Source organism: Theropithecus gelada, chromosome 6 (genome assembly GCF_003255815.1).
Source record: "Theropithecus gelada isolate Dixy chromosome 6, Tgel_1.0, whole genome shotgun sequence".
Lineage (NCBI taxonomy): Eukaryota > Metazoa > Chordata > Mammalia > Primates > Cercopithecidae > Theropithecus > Theropithecus gelada.
Window position 1 is genome coordinate 136,026,870 of NC_037673.1, and position 21,512 is coordinate 136,048,381.

General features: G+C 57.9%; 1 protein-coding gene across 14 annotated transcripts in view; it reads left to right on the forward strand.

Annotated features, from left to right (window-relative positions):
* CXXC5 (CXXC finger protein 5) overlaps positions 1-21,512 on the forward strand; it is a 37,199-nt gene that overhangs the window by 11,007 nt on the left and 4,680 nt on the right. For 3 of the 14 annotated variants that reach the window (XM_025388807.1, XM_025388812.1, XM_025388808.1), the window contains exon 1: positions 17,751-17,849. The exons of 7 other annotated variants lie outside the window; for them this stretch is intronic. The gene's annotated coding sequence lies outside the window, so the exon portion shown is untranslated. Of the gene's footprint in view, positions 1-1,554; positions 1,642-7,592; positions 7,817-17,750; positions 17,850-21,512 lie in introns of those variants that run through there. 4 more of the 14 variants (XM_025388816.1, XM_025388819.1, XM_025388810.1 and 1 more) reach the window with 4 other exon arrangements.

Here is a 21,512-nt window from a genome sequence, read left to right on the forward strand (position 1 = left end):
CTGTGTGTGCCAGGAGGAGGTGGCCTGTCCCCTAGGACTAGACCAGTTTCTCTCCGGGCCAGGGGCCCCACACAGCTTCATGCCAGTTCCTGCTGACTCTGATGAGAGAGACCCAGCCCCTCTCCTGCCTGGCCCACCTCCCCCAGAGCTAGATGGGAAATTAGTTAACTGGGCTCATAGCAGTAGGCAGAAGTGGACCTGGCCCTCTTTCTTCCTGGGGGTGTCAGATCTTGGTGACCTAGAACTTCTTAGTCATGGGAGTCTAGAATTATAGAATGCTTGGAATGGAGGCATTTTTCAAGTCAGGATTCTTGTTGGGATTCTGGAGTCACAGAACCATGGATTTTGCTGCTAGAAGGAAGTGTAAATGGTCATGTTTCAGTCTCCTTGTTTGATGCCAGGGGACATTAAAGCTCTAGGGGTCAGGCTGCCCTGAGGTCACAGGGCCTGGTGCCCTCAGGTGACATGAGCCCATACCTGGGACAGAAATGCCTGTTCTGCCCCTAGCCAGCCCCTCTCTGGAACTCTAGCCGGCGTGGAGAGTGGGCTGTGGGCGCAGTCAGGCAGTGAGGGGATGTGGCTGGCCCACAGGCACAGGAGGGGTCCTCTCGGCGGTGCCCGCCGCCCGCTGCCCACGCTTCCCGAGGCACCAGCGTGAGGAGGAAATGCAGGCTGTTGCTTCCAGCAACAGCCGGCAGGGCCGGGCGGCTTCCCAGCTCCCCCTCTGACTCATGGCCGCCTGCAGCTCCCCCTCCCTTGGGGTCCTCAGCAGCCCCATCTGTGCAATGGGGAGAGGAGGCTTTATTCAAGGTCTAACGTCACCATGACAATACCTTGGGATTGTTTTCAGGACCACTGCTGAGCTGTGGGAGAGTTGGGATCGTCATCTAGAGCAGCCTAACTGGGCATTTGAACCCAGAACACTGAGAGGTTCTGTTTGGAGTCATCCTAATGCCTCCAGAAGCCTGGGAGGGCTCAATTGGCTCCCGAGGCAGAAAGTGTGTTGGGAGGCAAAGGAATAGTGAGGGGACCTGCAGTGAGCCCCTTTCAGGAAGAGCACAGTGTGGGAGGCCTGGCTCTCTGGGCTCTCCCCTGACCTTGGTTTGCCCATCTGCAGAATGGAGGTTGTTACCCATGAGGTCATTCATTCAGTGCCCATGCTGGGGCTAGTGGCAGATTGGCCGGGAGGGGAGGATTCCTCTGCTGTAGACGTGGGGTGGGGGTGTGATTTGGTGACTCCCAGGGAAGGACTGAGGTGGGGGGAGGTAAGGAGCCAGCCAGTGAGGCGTAGTGTCCAGCAGAGAATCCCAGCTGTTGTCAGGAAGTGTTTCCTCCACTGGTTTCCTGGGAGGGAGACGAGGCTAGCAGGAAGGAGGGCAGTGGGGACAAATAAGGCCCCCAGCCAGTCCAAGTGGAGACATCCCAAGCTTGGCAGCTGGGCGGGTGTGCCCTGCACACTGCAGGAGGGCTGGAATGCACCCCTCATGCTCTGAGGCTGGGCCTATGCAGGGGGGCTGGGACTGCCAAGAGGGGCTGGGCCCTGGTCCAGATTTCAAAGCCTTCCCTAGGGGCCTTGTGGTGCCCTCCGCCCTGTCCTGAGCTGCCGCCGCGGGGGTGGCAGATGCTGTTTCATCAGCCGAGGCAAGTGGGAGGCCTCCGGAAGGTCCTCCTGGGAAGTTCCGGGGGGCAACAGGGGTGTCGGGGGGCAGCGGGGGTGTCGGCAGCTGCTGCCCCGCCTGGGCTGGCTCTCTGTGGCCTCCCAGGTCCCTCAGGCCCCGGGGGATGGGGTTGGTGCTGCTGCATTGAGGCTGGTCCCTCCTGCCCTTGCTTTCTCCCACTGCCCACTGAGCTTCTTGGCTCTGGCCCCCTCCCATCTCTGGCTGCGTCTGCAGAGCCCCCCGGGAAGGCAGGGAAGGCAGGGAGGAGGCGCAGCAGGCTCAGAACAGCGGGTGCCCGCGCAGCCAAGTATTTGCGCGAGCTGTCAGAGACAGACAGGCATGTGGGGAATTTGGTGCGTGTGGGGCTGGGGGAAGCAGCCGGGTGGGCAGGCAGGCAGGAGGAGGGAAGCTGGGGCTGCCTCTCAGTCTGTGGAACCCTGCAGAGACCACCTCTCCCCAGTCCTAGAGGCGAGCTGCATTCACGCACCTTCCTCCTGCCTGTGCCAGTGCAGTGAGGGGAGTGGGATGATCCTGTGGGGTCTGATAATAGCTCTGACACGGGGAAGGGGTGCCTTGTGGAGGGCCTGCAGCCTGGAAGAGGCTCTGGTGGAGTGTGGAGCCAGGCAGGAATCCGGGTTGTGCCCGACCGTGGCCTCCAGGAAATAGCAGCTGTCATGCTCCCGCCCCTCCACCCCAAGCCTGGCACAACTTGTTTCCTGGCCAGGATCCGGCCAGGGCAGATTGGAGGAGCCTGGTATTGCCCGGCCTGGGCAAAGAATGGGCAGGATGGAGGGGCTGTGTTTATAAGCCTAAAGGCGCTTGGGGTTCTTTGGGGAGGGGACCTCAGCCCTTATCTCCTATGCGAAGACCCCAACCCAGTCACCTTTGTGGTCTATACTCCAAAAGCACCCATTAGGTAGGGCAGGGCCCAGAGCTGAGAAATGCTTGTTTTTTTGTAGCTTGAGAGCCCAGAGAGGGGGATCCGCTGCCCCAAGCTCACACAGTGGGCTCCTCAGCCTTCCCCTCTGGTTGGGGTAGGGGGGGGGTATGTGGGTGGAGCCTCATGTGGGTGGGGCCGCTGGGAATTGGTGAACATGGGGGGTTTGCTGGGGTGGGGGGCCTATATTTAGTCAGCCCTGCAGAGCCAGGGCGCCTCTGGGAGCAGCTGCTGGGGTGGGGGGGGGTACACAGACAGAGGCCTAGAGCTGCATTTAGTCTGGACAGAAATATCCTCCCCCCACCCAACCACCCACTGGCTGGGAGGCCAGGCTGCGGGCCTGTCCCCTGAGGGGCAGCTTGCCTGGGCCTGGTGGCCGGCGGGACAGGCAAGATGACCCGATAGGCTTTTCCCAGCTCAGGTTTCGATGAAACAGGAACCCCGGAGCCGCAGCCTGGGCCGAGGGGGCCAGGGCAGCCGGAGCCTAGGGGGCCAGGACAGCCTCCCCCACCTCCGCCCTCATGCTCCTCCCCATGCTGCAGCCTCCCCTTCTCAGAGGCCTGGGGAAGCAGCAGGTTATTTATCAAGCCAGCCTCCCCGCCGCGGCTGCCCGCGCCACCCCCCCACCTCTTGTGCTGGCGGCCATCAGCCCAGCAGAGCAGGGTGGGTAAGCTGGGCGGGCGGGCGGCAGGATTAGCTCAGGAGACGTGAGTCACCCCATCCCCAGCAGCCCCAAGAGGCCCTGCGGCCTGGCAGGGAGAGTGCACACTCACGCACCCCACACGCGGCACACCCGGGCACACACTTAGGACAGACACAGTCACTTGCAGCACACGTAGTTCCACACGACTCAGCACACCCAGCCGACACGCATGGTACAGACTCGGTCACATGCACCATGCACACAGAGCTCCCATGTGGCGCTCCAGAAGCACACTCATGGTTCCAGCCACAGCCCAGCCTCTGGCGCACACACACACCAGCACATACCTAGGCGAATGCACATACACAGGCACACACAGGTGTGCCCCCTGCGAGGAGGCCACTCTCACCCCATTGGCCCCACACGCTGGGGTCTGATCATTCTCAGGCCATAGCTTACCCCCAGATGATGCCATTGGGTGGGCCAGGGCACTGGCACACACAGGCACACCTGCTGTGGTCAGGGCTCTGCTCCCCCAGACGCCCTGTGTTTAGGCTTACACAGAAGAGGCCTGGCCTTCAGCCATGTTGTGTCCACCGGGTTCTACAAGGTGTGGGTCGGGAGGTGGAGATGGTTTTTTCCCATAGCAAACCTGGCTCTGCCCTCTCTGGGGAGGAGGCCCAAGTATCAGGCATGAGAGTGTTAAACCCACCTGCCCTCAGGCAGAGTGGGTTGGGTACGTGGGGGAGGGATATAGGGGAGCTGGGAAAAGGAAAGGCTGGAGAGGGAGTGCCAGGGAAAGTCGATTTCCCCAGGACCACTAAGTGGCCGGCTGGTTCCCAGACCCAGGGCATGGGGTCCTTGGGAGGTGGCAGGGGTGTGCCAGAGATGGGGGAAGAATGATACCTCTGATCAAATGGACCCAGGAGTCTTTCTGCCCACCTTCCCTGCTTACCGCACACCTGCTTCTCTCTGTTCCCTTAGTTGCCAAGGCCCTCATTATCCAGTGTCCCCACTTAGATTTTGGCCATGGCCCTGGTTCTTAAGTCTACAGCCCTGCAAAATGGGTAGAGAGCTGGCTTGTGTATAAGGGAGTCCTGGGGTGCTGAGAGCTGAGGATATGCCCTCAGGGAGCCTTTTTAAGCCTCTGCCCCACTTTGGGGTTGGGACCTACCTTCCTCGAACTGGGCAGAAATAAGGGTATACCCATTTTCCATATGCTGCCAAAAAAGCGACTTTTCAGGTGACAGAAGTGAGTCTGATGGGAATGGCTTCATAGTCATGAAGGGCTTTGGACACAGTCTCCTAACACCCAGACTACAGGTCATTCTGGGCCTACAGTACTGAGACAGCCTAGCAGTGGTCAAAGGGCATATGACTATAAGGACTCAGGCCCAGTTGGGCTCCCTCCTCCTGGCCACACAGGTCTCCATAAAGGACTGGGCCGTGGTTGAGGAGGAGAGAGGGACCCAAGCATCCTGAGGGACACAAATAGCAGTGGCCAGTCAGGAAACTGGATGCCCCTGTGCCGCGGACTCTGGAGTTGGACAGGCCTGGGCTCCACACCTGGATTGGTCACTGCCTGCTGTGTAATCATGGGCAAGTCTGCTCACCTCTCTGACCTCATGTTTGTCACCTGTGAGATCGGAATGACTCTCATCTCTGTCTCAAAGCTGCAGGACCTGAAGTAGAGGGTGGGGTGTGTTGTCATCAGTTCTCATTATGTCACACGTGGATCTCCAAGCGATTGTGCCCCTCCACCTGCTCCACTAGAGCTGGCATTTTTCTGGGGGTGGCATCCCATAACAAGGGCTCCTTAATTAGGTCTTGGCTTTAGCCTTCTCTAGGGCTGTTCTCAGATGGGGATGATGAGGTACCCGAGTGAAGAGGCTGAGCTGGGGGCCAGGGGTTGCGGGGAGGGATGGGAATGGGTTGGACCTAGGGCAGAGGAACCCATGGTCCTTGGGTGGAAAATCCTGGAGGCTTCCTAATATCAGAGGGAACAGAGAGCCGACTAGTTTCAAGGATTTCTCTGTCTCCCACCCCCTACACTCACACAGCAAGTCTACAAGTTAGACTTGAGCAGGGACTTCCAGGTGGCAAATGGAGCCTTTGCAGGGTAGCGAGAGGCTTGGGATGTGCCTTTGTGAGGGCTGACAGGGCTGTGGGAGATTAAGAAGAGCCAACATGAGCAGGCAGGGCTGAGGGCCAGGGAGGTAGGAGGAAAGGCTGTCCAGAAGTGTAGGTAGGCCTTCTTCCTTTGGGCAGAAGAGGAGATGCAAGCCTGACCAGTGGGGTGCTACCCTCATTGTAACCTTCAGGCTTCTACCACATGTCCATCTCCCCATGGTCCTGCAGGCTAGAGGGGGAATGCTCTGTATTTGGGGCTGGGGAAACTGAGGCATGAAGGATTGCCTCAGAGCTCAAAAGCAAACGGTGAGAGAACCGGGGCCATGACCTGGCTTACCCAACATGCCTGGCCTGACTTGTCCGTGACGTTCACGCTTATGCTGGCAGATGATGACAGTAAAAACAACAACACAGCTATCCTTAGTTGAGCACCTACTGCATGTGGACCCTACACTGACCCCTTCACATAGGTTCTCTCCAGGACCTGACGAGGTGGGGGCTGTCAGCAGCTGCATTTCAGTGGCTAGGGGTTGGGCTCAGCGAGGGTCAGCAACCTGTCTAAGGTCACCTAGGCTGGAGACAGCAGAGCTAGGACAGGAATCCCTACTCCAAAGCCTACTTGGACCCTGGCATGGCCTGAGCCTGTGTCTCTGAGATGAGGGGCTCCCCTTGCCCCATTACACACAAGATGCGTAGTGTTCTAGTTGAGCCAGCCCCCTCCCCCATGCCCAGCGCCTTAACTCTCCTAGGACCCTCTGGTATCTCAAGGCACTTTCCGGTTTGAACCTAAGAGCCTTGGAACTGCTAACCTAACCCCTTAACTCCAGGGGAGAGGGTGGGTGGGTGGGCGGGGGACCCCCTGGGGAGCAGATGGATGCCCCTTGGGGTTTCTGGGTTCTTCTGTAGACACGTTCTGGGAAACTCCATGGTTAGGTCCGGGGAAGCTGCCTCAGGGCCTGGTCAGGGTTGCTTACCTTCTCCACCCCCTCCCCAGGGGCTCCATTTCCCTCTCCTGGGCACCCTTCAGGGAGGAGTTGAGCAAGTGCCCTTGAGCTGGCACTTCCTCTTTGGTATACAGGGACATAGCCACAATGACCCCCTATCCCGTGGTCCGTGTGTCACTTAGCACCAGGCGCTGCATGGCCCTGGGTCAGGGCTCACTAAAGTTCACTTCGTTGGGTTGACTTTACTACAGGCTGGTCCCAGCCTCAGGTCATTTCCCCTTTCTGGTCTCAGTTTCTTCATCTGTGAAATGACTGTGCAAGTCTGCCCTGCACATTCTCTGAAGCAGGGGTAAGTCCATTCCCTGCAGACAGACACACTTAGGAGCTTTGTGACTGGTGTTCCAGTTCCCCAGGCCCAGAGCTCCTGTAGCCCTCACACCTGCACAGGGGTCCAGGGGAAGAAGGGTGGGCTGTAGAGTTGGGCCAGCCTGCATTTCAGCGTCACCTCCACTGTCCACACTTGCTTGACCTTGACCCACACCAGTGCCCCACTCAGCTCTGAGCCTCAGTGCCCTCATCTGCGAAACGGGAGAATGATGTTGCCTACTTCTGTGGGTTGCTGTGAGCATCAATCAAGATGATGTGGACAGAGCACCTGGCACAGAACCGACAGAGGGTGGTGACAGCGGAGCGCCTCCCCCCCAGACTATCCTCCTGGTCACTGTATCCCAGCCTTGGTCTTGAGGATTCTGGGAAGGAGACAGTGCCAATCTGCTGGCTCAGCCAGCTTGGCCACTGACCTTCAGAGCACCCAGGCTGTCAAGGCCGCCGACTGCCTGCCGGGCGGGCAGGGGGGAGTGCCAGCCAGCTCCTCGCCTGACGCTGCCCGCTCCTGCTCCCACTCTCCTCTCCCTCTCTGCGCCTGTGTGTGAGCTAATTAATCTCAGCCCCTTTGGGAAATTAGAACGCCGCAGCCGCGGCCTTCTCAGCCTCGCGGTGCCTGTGCTGCTACTGGGCCATGCCAAGACCCGCTGTGGTTTAGGGGCAATGGGGTGGGGGATGGGGCATCCCGATGAGCTGGGCTGACCATGGGTCTCCCTGAGCCCCCACCTTCTTGCTGGAATGCTCTAATCTCTCAGCCCCCTCCCTTCCCAGATAGGATCCATAAGGATGCCAGGCCAGTGCCCGACTGTAGTGAAACCTAACCCCCAGTGGCCTCTCTGACCTGGCCCCAGGGCTGGTATGGCCACCCCCTTACACCACATTCCATCTCATTGCAGGGTCCTCTTGCCTGCCCAGCTTGGACTGATGGAGACAGATGTAATTATGGAATTTTGCTTGGGAAATTAATTTGAAAAAGTTAATTAATTGGCGGTTCCGGAGGTGGCGGGCTCCACGCCCGGCCAGTCTTGCTGACGTCAGTGCTGACCCACTGGAGGTGTACAGCTTCCGGGCAGGCTGGGGAGAGGGACCCCAGTGACCTGGCTGGGCAGCCCTGAGACAGGTAGATGGACAGCGAGGAGCAAAGGGCAGACCAGTGTCCTGGCCCAGAGTCGGCACCTGGGAAGGGTTTGTTGACCAGACCTGCTGAGGATAAGAACTTGGCCACTTGTTTGTGTGTTCAACAAGCCATTTTCAGGCTGCTATGGTACACTGACCCCAGTGTCCAAAGTGCCCCCAGCCGAAAATAGACCAGTTCTTCCAAACTCCTTTTCTCAAGGAAAACCTCTAAACCTATTCTCAAAAACTTTTTCAAAGCGCTCAAAGGACATTATCGGGCCAGTGTGCAGATGAAGCCACTGAGGCTCGGAGAGGGTGAGCCTTGCCCGGCTCCTCAGCAGTGTCCTCCAGCACGGTGGAGCAGGGGCAGGTAGAACTTGGTCTCATTTCCAGAGGATGTGTGCCCCAGCTTCAGAATCCCATGGGCGGCCTCCTCCCAAGTATGGGTAATAGGGGCCTTGAAGTTGACTCTTCCCAGGAAGGAAGCCACAGAATATGGCCAGCCCCCTCACCCCCATCACCCCCATCCCTGTGTGTGCCTGTGGGAGCTTCCCCTACTACCCCATCCAAGCCTCAGAAGACCCTCATGCCCCAGGGGTCTCAGGGTACACAGACACCCCCACTACCTCCTGGACCTCCTGTGGGTCTTCTGACCACAAGCCTCGGCCGGATCAAGTCCTAGTTTCTGGAGGAGCGTGGGCTTTGGTGTGGTCTTTGTCTAGACAGGAGAAGGGTCAGGGTTGGGGCAAGAATGGCCAGGCCTGGGACAGGTCAAGGATACTGAGCCACAAAGAGGCCAGCAAGATGAGGAACGTGGGCCCTCCTGAGCTATGTGGTGTTGGGCAGGTCCCTTAGCTTCTCTAAGCCTCATTTTGCTCATCCGGGAAATGGGGATGATCATAGATGCCATTCAGAGAGCTGCGGAGAGGTGCAGGGATGCATAACCACTTGAAGTGGTGCTGGCCCTGGCACGGGCTGTTTCACTGCCCACTGGAGGCAGGCTGGGTGGGAGAGCAGCGAGCTGACTGGGACTGTGCTGTGGCTGGGGCCTGAGGACCAGGTTTTGAGAGGGGAGCCTGGTGCATGTGTCAGAGGAACTGAAGGATACAAGAGATGGTATTTGTGAGACCCTGAGCCCTGCTCCAAGGGAGTCAGGCCACCCAGCATTTACCTTCCGACTTGTTTCATGTGTTCCCTCACCTTCAGGATTTCCAGGGGCCAGGTGGGCCCTGCTCAGTTTAGTATGCCTCACCTCCCATAGCTGTTCAGGATCAAAGGGAGCATCATGGGCAGGCTGAGCTGGGCACTTTGCATCCCTGTCACTCCGATGTGGTCTATAGTTCTGGGTTTCTTCAAGGTCCAACCCCAGTCTTGGGTTTAAGTGGACTACACCCACTCCTGAGCATCCTGTGTGGGCTGGTTATGGGGTCAGAGGAGAGGCATTTCCTCCTCCCACCTCACCTCCTCCAAGAAGCCCTCCGGGTACTGCTCCCCAGCACTTTACCCATTGACTGAGCGCTCAGGGTTCTCTGCACAGACGTTGTTAAACCATGGGGTCCATGGTATCTCCTGTCTATCCGAGTGCCTGGCACTGGGTTAGCACTCAATGTGGGGGCATAGGGCTCATGTGCTCCTATTTTACAGAAGGGTCAGTTAAGGCCCTGCGAGGTCGCACAGCCTGTTGAGGGGCAGAGCCAGCCTGGCTCAGGTGGGTGTGGGGCCACTTGGTACCGACTGGGGTCTTTTTTCAGGCCTCAGGACCATTCCCAGGCTTCCTTAGGCCCTGCAGCTCCTGACCCTCCTGGCAGGCACTATTCCTGGAGGGTGAATAGTCAGTCCCGTGCTCTTGAGAGCTTGGGGGGTTGGGGGCTAAGGGATTGTGGCATCAGACTGAGGGTCAGAGGGCAGGCCTTTGAGCCTCAGTTTCTTCATCTGTAAAACAGACACTAGTGTTTGGGGGAGCAGGGGTGGCTGAAAGAGATCACGTATATGTTGTTCTCGCCATCCTTATTATTACTACTGACACTGTTATTTTGTTATCATCACATTATTATTCATGCTCCCAGGGCCCCAGCAGCTGCGGTGGCTTCAGGCCTGGATGCAGAGCTCTGGTGTGCTGAAAAGAAGTTGCAGTTCCTAATTAGTCGGCGCTCCAAGGAGAGGGCCTGGGTTTTAATTTTTGCTGCAGGGTCCCACCTGCCCGAGGCTTCCCAGCCCCTCTCATCCCTTCCTGGGCTGGGGCTGCGGCACCCTCCCCAACCTCAGGTAGGGAGCCTGGCCCCAGGCAAAAGCCTCCCCAAATTTCCCCTGCCACTCCCTCTGCCTCCCAGACCTCTGGGGCCATGAATCATTTATGAGGCAAAAATGAAACCAATTAAGGACAAACTTTGAAAGCCTCTAATTGCTGCGCCTGGTGGCACCGAGGAATGAGGGGAGGCCGGCCTTCTCGGTGCGGAATCTCCTTGGCCCAGGCCTTCCCAGGCTGCCCGTCCCGCCGCGGCTCAGGGCGCCTCTCGGCTCCCTGCCGCCTCCCAGCCGGACGCGGACGTGCCTGCGCGGCTCTGGCGGCCGCGTCTGCCGCCCCGGCGCCCGCCTGGGTCCCAGGCCGACTAATTAGGCCCGGCTCCCTCCCGCGCCGCCCACTGCCCGCTCCAGGCCCGCTGCCCGCTCCAGGCCCGAGGTGATGGCGGCTGTTCCTGCCGTTCTGGGGCCTGTGCCCCAGAGCTGGCCGCGTTTCTTGGGGCGGGAGCCAGGTCTGCTCGCCTGGCTTAACCCAGACGAGCCCAGGACGCCCTGTCCCTGAACCCCATCGTGGCGTGCAGGTCTGAGTAGGCTCTGGGCCATGCCGGGGTACCTGGGTTGGAGGCTCTCTTCAGTCTCCAGGAGAGATACGCTTATCCCAGGCGGAGCGGAGAAGGCTGGGGGATGACTGATGATAGGGGGAGTCACGAGGCGGTGTTGAGCCCTGAGGTGTTGCACTGAGCACAGATCTAGTTCCTCTTGGCTTTGCCACAAACACAGTGACCTTATGTAGATTCCTTAGCCTCAGTTTCCCCGTTTGTAAACCATCAGCACCAGCCCATTTTCTCCTGAATTTGGGATTTAGGGAGCTGGGCTTTGTATCCCCCGGCCAGTCTTCTCTCTTGGGGGGCTGCTGAGGGAGTGGAGGTAATGTCTGGACCCAGGAGGGCCTGCCTTACTTCCGTGAGTCCTGGGTGCCACTGGCCAGCCTGCTCGCTGTGCTGAGGGCCAGGCAGGCCCTGGGCACTCAGGCACGTTGTTTGCTGAAACCAAATTTCCGTGCTTGTGTTTTTCCATAATTATATTAGCAGGTGGGATTTTTCCTCGGGGAAGCAGTGGGAGGGGGAGTGCCATGGCAGTGTCCCCGCCCGCTCTGAGCGTGAGCTCACACTCAGCTCTGCCCGCCTGCCGTAATGATTTTTTAATTATGCAGCCAGTGCTCGGAATTGCTAATCCACCTCCAGCCCAGCATCCCCTCCTGCAACTCACCCCAGCCCCTGGCTGATGTCCCTAGAGTGGTGGTGCGCAGCCCCGTGCCCATCACTGAGTGCCTGGGACAACCGCTATAGCGGGAGAGAGGGTAGGGCAGGAAGGGCCGGAGGGGCGCCTCTCCCCCATCTGCAAGTGACAGGACTTGTGGCTCTCTTTGTCTCCCATCCTACCCCTAGACCCAGCACAGCTCGCACCCGCCAGGACAGCTGTGACTCTAAATGAGTTTGGGGAGTGATCAGTGCCAACACCGAGTGATGTGGCCACACCCATTTCAGGGACATGAGCCTGTCTTCCCAGCCTTGTGTGACCCCGAGGACACATGCACACAAGTACAATTTTTGTCACACCAACACTCACGCTTTACTTCCCTTCTCCACACACACAGCCCCACAGCCAAGCTACACACACACAATGGCAGGCTCTGCGTGCTTCTCACACATGTAGCCTTACCTGAGGGCACCCTCAGAAGACCCCACTGCTGCCTTTTGTGCCCTGCAGTGGCCCTGCTCCCACTCCCTTGCCTCCAGACACCCCTACCCCATCCCCCCTACTGGGAGGTGCTCCGAGTCCTTCTGGCTCCCACCTCATGGGGTGGCTGCCTCTGGCTGGGGCCAGCTTGAGCCTCCATCGACCCTGGCCTGGGGGAGGTGCTGGGGGGGTTCTGCAGCACTGTGGCGCAGCTCCTCTCCAGGCGCCCAGCTGTGGCATCTGTCAAGGTCAGATAGCGACTCCGGAACTAGCCGGCTTGGCCCCATGGCCCCTCTCGCCTCATTATTTTTGTGTTCCGGGGCTGCGGCGACACCTCCCTCCCTCCTCCTCAGCCTCCCGCCTCTTGCCTGCCTCCCCGACGCCTCTGCAGGGAGGGCCTGCGGTCTGGGGGCTTTTGTTTTCCAGTTTTTTCCACGCTCAGGCCAGGCAGGCGGTAGACACTGGCCAGAGCTGTTGGACCTTGAACAGCAGACAAGGCAGGTGTCCCCCTTACAGCTGGGACAGATTCTCGGCTAGTGGAACCCTGGGTTGGTTTCATAGAGGCACAAACTGAACCTGGATGGAACCCAGCCCCCACCACAGCCCAGGTGCACCTGTGGGCAGCTTCCTGTTTCCATAGGGGCCCTAGCAGCTGGCACCAGTTCCTGTCTACACCATCCCCGTTCCATTAGGGCCCCAGACTCTCATACAGCCCAGAGCTCCTGACACAACTCACAGTGCATGTGAACACACACACACTGACATTCATGCGGCAAAGATAATGTTGACATGTACAGACCAGAAGAACCCACAAACATACTCTCACCACATAAACCACCCTATTTGCACACGCGTGCACTTGGACATCCATATACATTCACAGACGTGGGTGGCACACACATGCCTCCACTTTACCCTCAGAGGTCACAGAGTCAAAGATCTCCCCCAGCACTGGTACATGATCCCCGTATATGCTTTAATGCTGTGGTCTGTAGAGGGCGACATCTGAGACTACACACTCAACTGGGCACATTCAGAGTCCACTGGACGCACTCACACACAGTTGTGCAGCACACCTCCCGGGTAGACACGCGAAAACACACTGTATGCAGTGCTTTTGTCACCATACACACTCCAGCCCCCTGAGCTCACTCTCAGGTGCCCAGCATCCTTGGGCAGTTATGCCACCCGGGGGCTTTTGTCCCCCAAAATACTGGGAAGTGAGCTTGAGGCCTCAGCTTGCTGAGCCTTGTGTGTCCGGGGAGCCTCGGAGAGTGGGAAATGGTTTGACATGGACTGCCTGGCCCACTACCCAGCTTCACTGTGTGCACCACTCTAGGCCCAAGAGCGCCAGGATGGCGTGGGATGGGGGGGGTTCCAGGTGTGTCGTGACAGGCTTGGTGGCTGCTGGCAGAGGCAGACTCTGGGGGGTGACCTCAACTCTGTCTCTGGGTCCCTCTTCCCACCTTCAGCCCCTGATTTGGGTGTGTAAATGTTGGAGGAATGGGGTGTGGGCAGACTCCAGGCCCCCAGGGTCTCTAGAGTGGCCCTGGCCATCCCCTCTCTTCCTCCTCCAGCTGTGGACTGCTGTGGCTGCCCCCAGGAGGGGAGCTAGATGGAGGCTTAGCAGTGGCTGGGCCCCCACCCCCCAGGAAACTCAAAACCCTGGGCCAGCGCGGGTGGCGGGTTGGGGCAGGCACAAAGAGGGCCTCTGTGCGGCCGGCTGGGCTGCCCACAGGATTCTGGGGGAGGAGGCAGGAGCCGGTTTCCGTCCCGTTCTGCTTCCTGCGGAGGCCGCCGGAATGCCCGGAGCTCTGGCCCAGCCTGGCCCGTCTGGCCCACCCGCAGCCCCTTCCCCATCTTTTCCTGGGCCATGGGGTACAGCTGCAGACTTCTCTGCAACAGGGCCCTGAGAGCCACCCTCCAGGACCCAAGGGAAACCTAGGGGATTTCCCCAAGCTGAGAGCTGAACTGAACCTCACCCTTTAGCTGAAGTCTTCCCTCCATATGCTGTGGAGCCCTCAGCCAGGGTTGGAGCACCAGGCCCTGGAGTCGTACAGACCTGGATTTAAATCCTGGCTCTGCCACTTACTGACATTGTGACCTTAGGCAGGTGACTTTATGTCCCTGAACCTCAGTTGCCTCATCTGTAAAATGAGGATAATAATAATGGTAGTAGAATCTGGTGAGAAAATGCATGTGAAATGCTTAGCACAGTGCCTGGCAAACAGTGAGTGTGCGCTATTAGGACCTGCTGTTTATTTTTATTTATTTATTTATTTATTTGTTTGTTTATTCATTCATTCAAGGTGGAGTTTTGCTCTTGCTGCCCAGGCTGGAGTGCAGTGGTGTGATCTTGGCTCACTGCAACCTCTGCCTCCCAGGTTCCAGCAATTCTCCTGCCTCAGCCTCCCGAGTAGCTGGGATTACAGGCATGCGCCACCGTGCCCGACTAATTTTTGTGTTATTAGTAAAGATGGGGTTTCTCTATGTTGGTCAGGCTGGTCTCAAACTCCCGACCTCAGATGATCCACCCGCCTCGGCTTCCCAAAGCGCTGGGATTACAGGCGTGAGCCACTGCACCTGGCCAGGACCTGCTGTTTATTTTAATGTCCTCTGGGGAACTTAAGAGTAGAAGGGACTGGATGCTCCTTGCCCCAGTGGGTCTCACCTCTTCTAGGGTTCAGTCTCAGCCCTGCGTCCTGCTCAAAACCTTTCTCTCAAATCAGTTTCCTACCTGCAGATCATATCAGTGACTGATCGGGGCCTCTGGGGCCTTCCTCCTGAGGTCTGGAGGGTGGAGGGGATCACTGTCTGGAATCCTTTTTTTATTCCCTCTGTATCTCTGCCTCCTTCCCCATAGTATGCCCTGGGATCGTGACTCCTCCAGTAGTTTGGGGTGAGGAGCAAGAGCCATTTGTTTCCATTTTACAAATGGGAGATAGGCTTAGTAGGGGAAAGAGCTTGGTAAAAGTCACTAGTCAGGGAGCGACAGGGTGGAGCCACAAACCTAGACCTCAGGACTCCAGTTCCCTAGCCAGTCCTATGCACATATGCCTCCCCAAACCCCAGACACGCAAACACACCTCACATAGGAGCCCCAGAAGAACAGTGCCCCATCTCTGATTTCTTGGCTCATGTATCCCTGGGCTAGCCTTCCCTGGCTTGTCCCATGGTGAGGCCCATCAGGAGGGAGGTCCTGAGGGGGTACATGGGCCCTAATTTCTGATTGGTGTCAGCTCAGAGATCACCACATTGGGAAATGTTTACTACAAGATTCAGGGGATCCCAGATAGGCAGGGCGTCATCACACCTGCTTAATAAAATTGCCTGCTCTAAATGGGGCAATAATAGGACTTCCTTTAGAGATGAGGTATGAGGATAACGTGAGATAAAGCATGGACAGTGTGGCACGTAGGAAGAGCCCCGTACCTGTTAGCTGTGGTTGGTCCTATGTGACAAATGGGAAAACTGTCTCGGAGGCCAGTTTTTTCCCACGGTCAAAAAATGAGGAAGGGTCTTCCTGAACTTTGACTCTTCCAGGAAAGGAACCTGGCCTGAGAGAGGTGCCTATTGAGGAAAGGGCCTGTCTTTATCAGAGGCATACCAGGCATCTCACTCCCTAGAGCCCCAGGTCAGAACATACATCCTGGCCGGGCGCGGTGCCTCACGCCTGTAATCCCAGCACTTTGGGAGGCTGAGGCGGGTGGATCACAAGGTCAAGAGATCGAGACCATCCTGGCTAACACGGTGAAACCCCGTCTCTACTAAAAATGCAAAAAATTAGCCGGGCGTGGCGGCGGGCGCCTGTAGTCCCAGCTACTTGGGAGGCTGAGGCAGGAGAATGGCGTGAACCCTGGAGGCGGAGCTTGCAGTGAGCCGAGATCGCACCACTGCACTCCAGCCTGGGCGACAGAGCGAGACTCTGTCTCAAAAAAAAAAAAAAAAAAAAAGAACATACATCCTGCCCAGGGCCTCAGTGTTGCTGTTCATGAATGGGCTGATCCCCTCCTCCAGCTGTGTTGGGGAGCCCTGTAAAACAGAACAGAGTCTGGCTGGGTGCGGTGGCTCACACCTGTAATCCCAGTACTTTGGGAGGCTGAGGTAGGTGGATCACCTGAGGTCAGGAGTTAAAGACCAGCCTGGCCAACATGATGAAACCCCATCTCTACTAAAAATACAAAAATTAGCCAGGTGTGGTGGTGTGCGCCCGTAATCCAAGCCACTCTGGAGGCTGAGGCAGGAGAATTGCTTGAACCCGGGAGGTGGAGGTTATAGTGAGCCGAGATCAGGCCTTTGCACTCCAGCCTGGGTGACAGAGCAAGACTCCGTCAACAAAAAAAAAAAAAAAAAAAAAGAGGGAGAAAACAGAGCTGTACGTACTCCAGGTTTGCTCAGACCCTTGTGTCCCAGCACAAACCCTTTAGTCCTCGGGCCAAGGCATGGTTGGTACCTGCCCCGGGAGGAGCGGTGTAAGAGGGTCAGGGGTGTGGAGTCAGGGACATAGAAATGCTGTCCCTTGTTCTGTCTTTGGCAGTCAGTCTTGGGGTGACTCTGGTGGGGTTGAGGCCATGTCTCACCCCAGTCAACCCACTGGGTGCTCACAGTGGCCAGTGTGTGGGGGTGTGTGTGTCCATCCATAGCTGGATGTGTGCCCTGTGCTCTCCGCCTGGGGCTGCATTTCTCCCTGCCTCCAAGACCAGTCTCCCTGGGCTTGAGCAGGACTTCTTTTTTTCCCTCTGGAAACTCCCCAGGCTGAATCATGGAAATCAGAGACGGAACACCCTCCCTTCCACCCCGCTGCCCGGCTTGGTTCAACCACCATAGCCTGTGGTCTGCTTTGCGCACCATCAGCCTGTCTGCCTATTTTGCCTCACTTGGAGGCCAAGGAGACCAGCCCACCAAGGTGGTGGGGAGGGGGCAAGTCGGGGGTGTCAAGTGCTGCATGGAAGCGTGGAAAGTGGTGCATTGAGCCAGGATGTGCAGCTCGGCTGGGCTGGTGTTGGTGGTCCTGAAACACAGCCTCTTCCACAAGCCTCCCTGGGTAGGCAGGATGGCTGCAAGGCTGGTCAGCCAGCAAGGAATAGAGGGGGGATGGTACCTTGGTCAAACCCTGCCCTTGATAGTGGTGATGGTTGCATAACTCTGTAGATTTACTAAAAGTCATTAAATTATATGTATACTTTAATGTGGTAGAATTTTATAGTATGTAAACTATACCTCGATAAAACCATTTTTTAAGAATCCTGCCAGCCAGGCGCAGTGGCTCACGCCTATAATCCCAGCAGTTTGGGAGGCCCAGGTAAGAGGATTGCGTGATCCTCATAGGAAGACCTCATCCCTACTAAAAAATTTAAAAAATAATAATAATAAAAATCCTGCCCTTGGTCTCAAGGCTCTGCACAGTTGGGACCCTGTCAGCCTCACAGACATACCTCACGCCCACTTCCCCGCCTGCCTAGGCTCTCTTTCATGCCTTTGTCCCCTCTCGTTGCTTCTCCTTCTCCTTAACTCTCAGCCTAGCAGTCCCTTCCTCCAGGAAGGCCCCAGATAGTTCACTGTGTCCCCTTCCGGCTCTTGTTTCACACTGGTTCATGTGACTATGGGCCCAGCTCCTGTGTGCTCCTGGAAGACAGTGCTGGAGTCTGAGTCTGTGCTCTGCTGTCTCTCCGGTATCATAAGGTACAGGGCTGCTCTCCGGGTACGTGCAGGGAAGATGTGTGCAAATGAATATCTAGAACATCCAGCTGTGGGCCACCTGTGTACATGTCTGTATGCAGATGGCACCATCTCATCCCAGGATGTCCCCTCCTTCCCAGTGCTTTCTGGCCCAAAAGTTCAAGATTGAACCCTGCAGGGGGTGAAGTGAGGCTCTTCTAGGGCTGAGGGTTGAATAAGGGCACTGCCACCACCTCCAGTGACCTCACTGCCAGCTGGCATTATGATGTCACTGGCTTAGCATTCCGGGCCCTGGGCATCTCCAAGTCCCCCAGGTGGGGGCACTCTCCTGGGGTCTGTGACAGCTTGCCCCCAACCACGGAGAGGTGACAGGCACGGTAACAATCCTGGGGAGTAAGAGCAGCCTTAGGGGTACCTAGGTCACCTGCCGTGGGCCACTTTGTCAGTTGCCAAGGTGGCCACAGAGCAGGGTGACTAACACTTGGGCTCTGGGTTCAAGCTCTACCCCTGCTAGGCACCAGCTGTTTGACCTCAGACTGACAGCTTGAACCTCTCTGAGCCTAAATTTCCTCATGTCTGAAATTGGCAATTAGTTTTTGTTTCCCCAGGTTCTAGGGAGGCATTCAGGAGCTAAGACTTGTAAAGCATAAAAACACAGGGCATGGGACACAGTGGATACTCAGTAAATGCTAGTTGATAGGATCCATTGGTTAAGGAAACCGGAGTGGCAACACAGGTGGTGGGGGCTGGCTAGAAGGGGGCAGGCTCCCTGCCTTCTGGGGCTGGCCAGAGCCTTAGGGTAGAGGCACGGGGTGGCCTCTACTGCCAGGAGGGTGGCCCCAGGTATGACTCTCCCTCTCTTTCCAGCTCAGCCAGTGAGCTGGAGCCTACAGGAGGCATTGGGCCCTGCAGCCATGCTCTGGGGTCAAGAACCCATTGCCCCACCTCCTCCTCAGCCCTCCTCCCCAGCCTCCTCCCCACCTTCCCCCAAGCCCTCCTCCCCACCTCCCCCCTAGTCCTTCTCCCCACTCTCCTCCCCATCTCCTCCCCACCTTCTCTTCTCAGGCCTTGGGCTACACAGTGGGTCTGATCTGGTGTCCTCGGCACTTCTCCTCTACCCTTCCCTCTGCGTCCCTCTCCTATGGGCATGCCCAGCTGCCTTCTGGGACTCCCTCCTCAAGGCTGTTTACTTGTCTTTTAGACCCTTAAGTCCCTGAGCCTAGACAAGGTGTCCTGGGTCCCTGGGTCTCTGAACCCTGTTGCCCCAGACACTGCTTCCCATGACACTGTCTCCACTAACCTTGACCCTCTGCCCCCTCCTCTCGAGCTCTCCTTTTCTCTGACCCACCCCTCTAGTTCTCTGTCTCAAGATTCTGTCCCCACCACCTGTCTCTGTTCTGCCCCCACATGCCCCTCTGCCCCCCAGCTTTCCGTAACTTGTCCCCCCCTCAGCCCCCCGTGCTCTGTCCCCGCCCGTCAGCCCCTGGTCCCAGCGCCCGGCTGGCCGGCTCCTGCATGGACAAAGGGGTCCTTTGTGGGCTGACCGCGGCTGGCGGGGCGGCGGGGCGCTGGCTCCGCATTGCTGATGAAACGGAGCCCTTTGTTGTCCCTCCTCAGGCGCAGTATTTCTTTTTGGGGGCTGGATGCGTTCCTGGCAGGGCCGATGATGGATGCGCCCGCCGCCGCCCGCCTGCCCGCCAGCTTTCCCTCCCGCTTATTCCCGCTCTGCTTCAACACAGCCCTGACTCCTCCCCTGCTGCCTGGGCACTGCCAGGCCCTTCCTGGCCTGGAAGGGGGTGGCTGTGCACCCTAGAGTAGAAGGCTGGGACCTGGGAGAACGTCCCCTCTATGTCCCCCCCTTCCATGAGTAGGGCAAATGGGATTTTTGGTCAGTGGTCCACTGGGACCAGGGCATCAGTTTTTCCTAAGATCTGAAGGAGAAGATGAGCCAGGTACCAGGGTCGATTTGGAACAAGCTTGAGGACCAGATGTTCATGTCTGTCCACTCTGGATTTGAAAACAGAGTTGTCCCTGTGAGCCAGTCCCCCTGTGTGCCCACCTCCCTCCTACTTCTGTGACTGAAAAACCATAGTGTTCTGCCTGCAGCACCTGTTTGGTGACATATCACATCCTCTGGTCCCAAGCTTAGCATGTCCCAGGACCTCAGAGGGTGGGGGTGGGTGGGCCCTGAGGAAGGACAGAATAGTGGAAGATCAGAGAAATTCCAAGAGAGGAACAGAACATGAGGTTTGGTCCCCACCAGGAGAGACTCAGGACAGAGACAAAAGCCGAGACACTCAGCCAGAGCGCCAGCCCTGAGCGCAGGCTGGCTGTGTTGGAGGGAGCTGACTTCTAATTGACCTGCCCACCCCGCACGCAGAGCCAGATCCTGGAGCTGGGAGGAGGGAGGGGGCGAGCGAGCAGAGCAGGAGCAGCGTTAATGCAGCTATCGATTTCTGCCACCAGCCAGCAGGCCGCAGAGGCGGGGGATGCACACAGGGTCTGGGGCACAGCCTGCCCTCCTCCCCATCACGCCAGCCCACAAGACACCTGCCTTCTGCCTTCTCCCCTCACCCAGTATCTGGGCTGCCGGCGTTGTCATCCGGGGCAGGGCAGATGTGCTTAGTTGAGCAGGAGCTGGATGAGCTGACTTGATGGTTTCTGTCTCTGATCTCACTGACCCTGGTCCCCAACACCTAGCCAGGGTCACTAATTCCTGTAGGGGTCACCAATCTCTGAGGAGAGGGGCTGAAAAGACCATCCTGGTCTTGGCCCTTATTAAGTGGGAAGGAACACAGCTATCTTTGGACACACATGGTCTTCTTGCTTCAGCTCTGACCTCTGATGCCTCCCAGCCCAGCATGGATTTTCTGCCAGGGCCCCCCGGCTCTGTCCTGGTGGAATCTGCCAGCTTGCCCAGCTCTTCCTCCCCACCCATTTCCCCCTGCAAGGAAGGAGCCCTAGGTGGTTCGGTGCCCACTGGGGAGGGAGAGGGAGTACCTGGCTGTTGATGCCAGCTACTCTTCTTACCCTAGAGACAGAGCTTTTCCTTTCCCCACACGCAGTCCTCTTTGGCCACTCCTTAGTCCTGGGGAAGCCTCCCTCTCCCCTACTTGGGGGCCTCAGTTTCCCCCTCTGTAAATGCAGAGGGTTGGACTAGATGCTCTCTTGGGACAGGCTTGAGTCCTGTGACTAGGGGGGTGGTGGGGTTGCCTGGGGACAAAGATCCAGTGTGTGCTGCCCTCAAGCCCAGGGCGCAATGGGGCCCGCCAGATGTGCGCCTCCCCCTTGAGCCGCCAGCTGCTCTGGGGCTGGGCCCTGTCCTCCCACCCCTCTCCTGGGGGATGCTAGGCCACAGCAGGCAGACGGAAGGGAGGCTGGAGAGCCAGGACTGATGAGGAAACTGCCGCCCTGCTCCATCTGGCCCAGTTCCTTCAGCTGAGGAGGCAGCTCAGACGCCTTAACCTTGAGACCTGAGTAGAGCAGGCCCTGTCCCATGAAGGGCTGCCTCGGAGACATGGAGGTGGCCAGAGGACAGGTTCCTGCTGGGCTCCACTCCCTTGAGGGTCATGCCTACTCCTCAGTGCCAGCCTGCCCCAGCCAGAGGCCCCTCCTGGCAACAGCCCACCCCGGCTCTCTGGGTTCTCACTGAGGCCTCCACCCAGGCCCTACTCTGCAGGCCTTGTGAGGCCTCCGCCCCCCCGAATCTGGGAGCGAGGCCAGAGCACCACAGTGAGGCCTGAGTAGAGACAAGAATGGGGTCTGAGACGATAATGATTGTGGTTCGGGGGTTGAGGAGGAAGCGTGTGCCAGGGTGTGCACAAGCATGTCCTCTCACTGTGGCAGGGGACGGTTTGTCCTCTGGCCCTGTGCTGCTCGCCCTGTAGGAGGGGAGAAGATCCCTGAAATAAGTGTTCTGCACTCATTAGCAAGCTCTGGGTTACACAAAGGCAACCAGGTTCCTTTGCCTGCAGGACATGTCAGAGCCTTGAAATAACTGATGTGTATTAGGAATCCCCAGATGAGGATTCAGGGGCCGC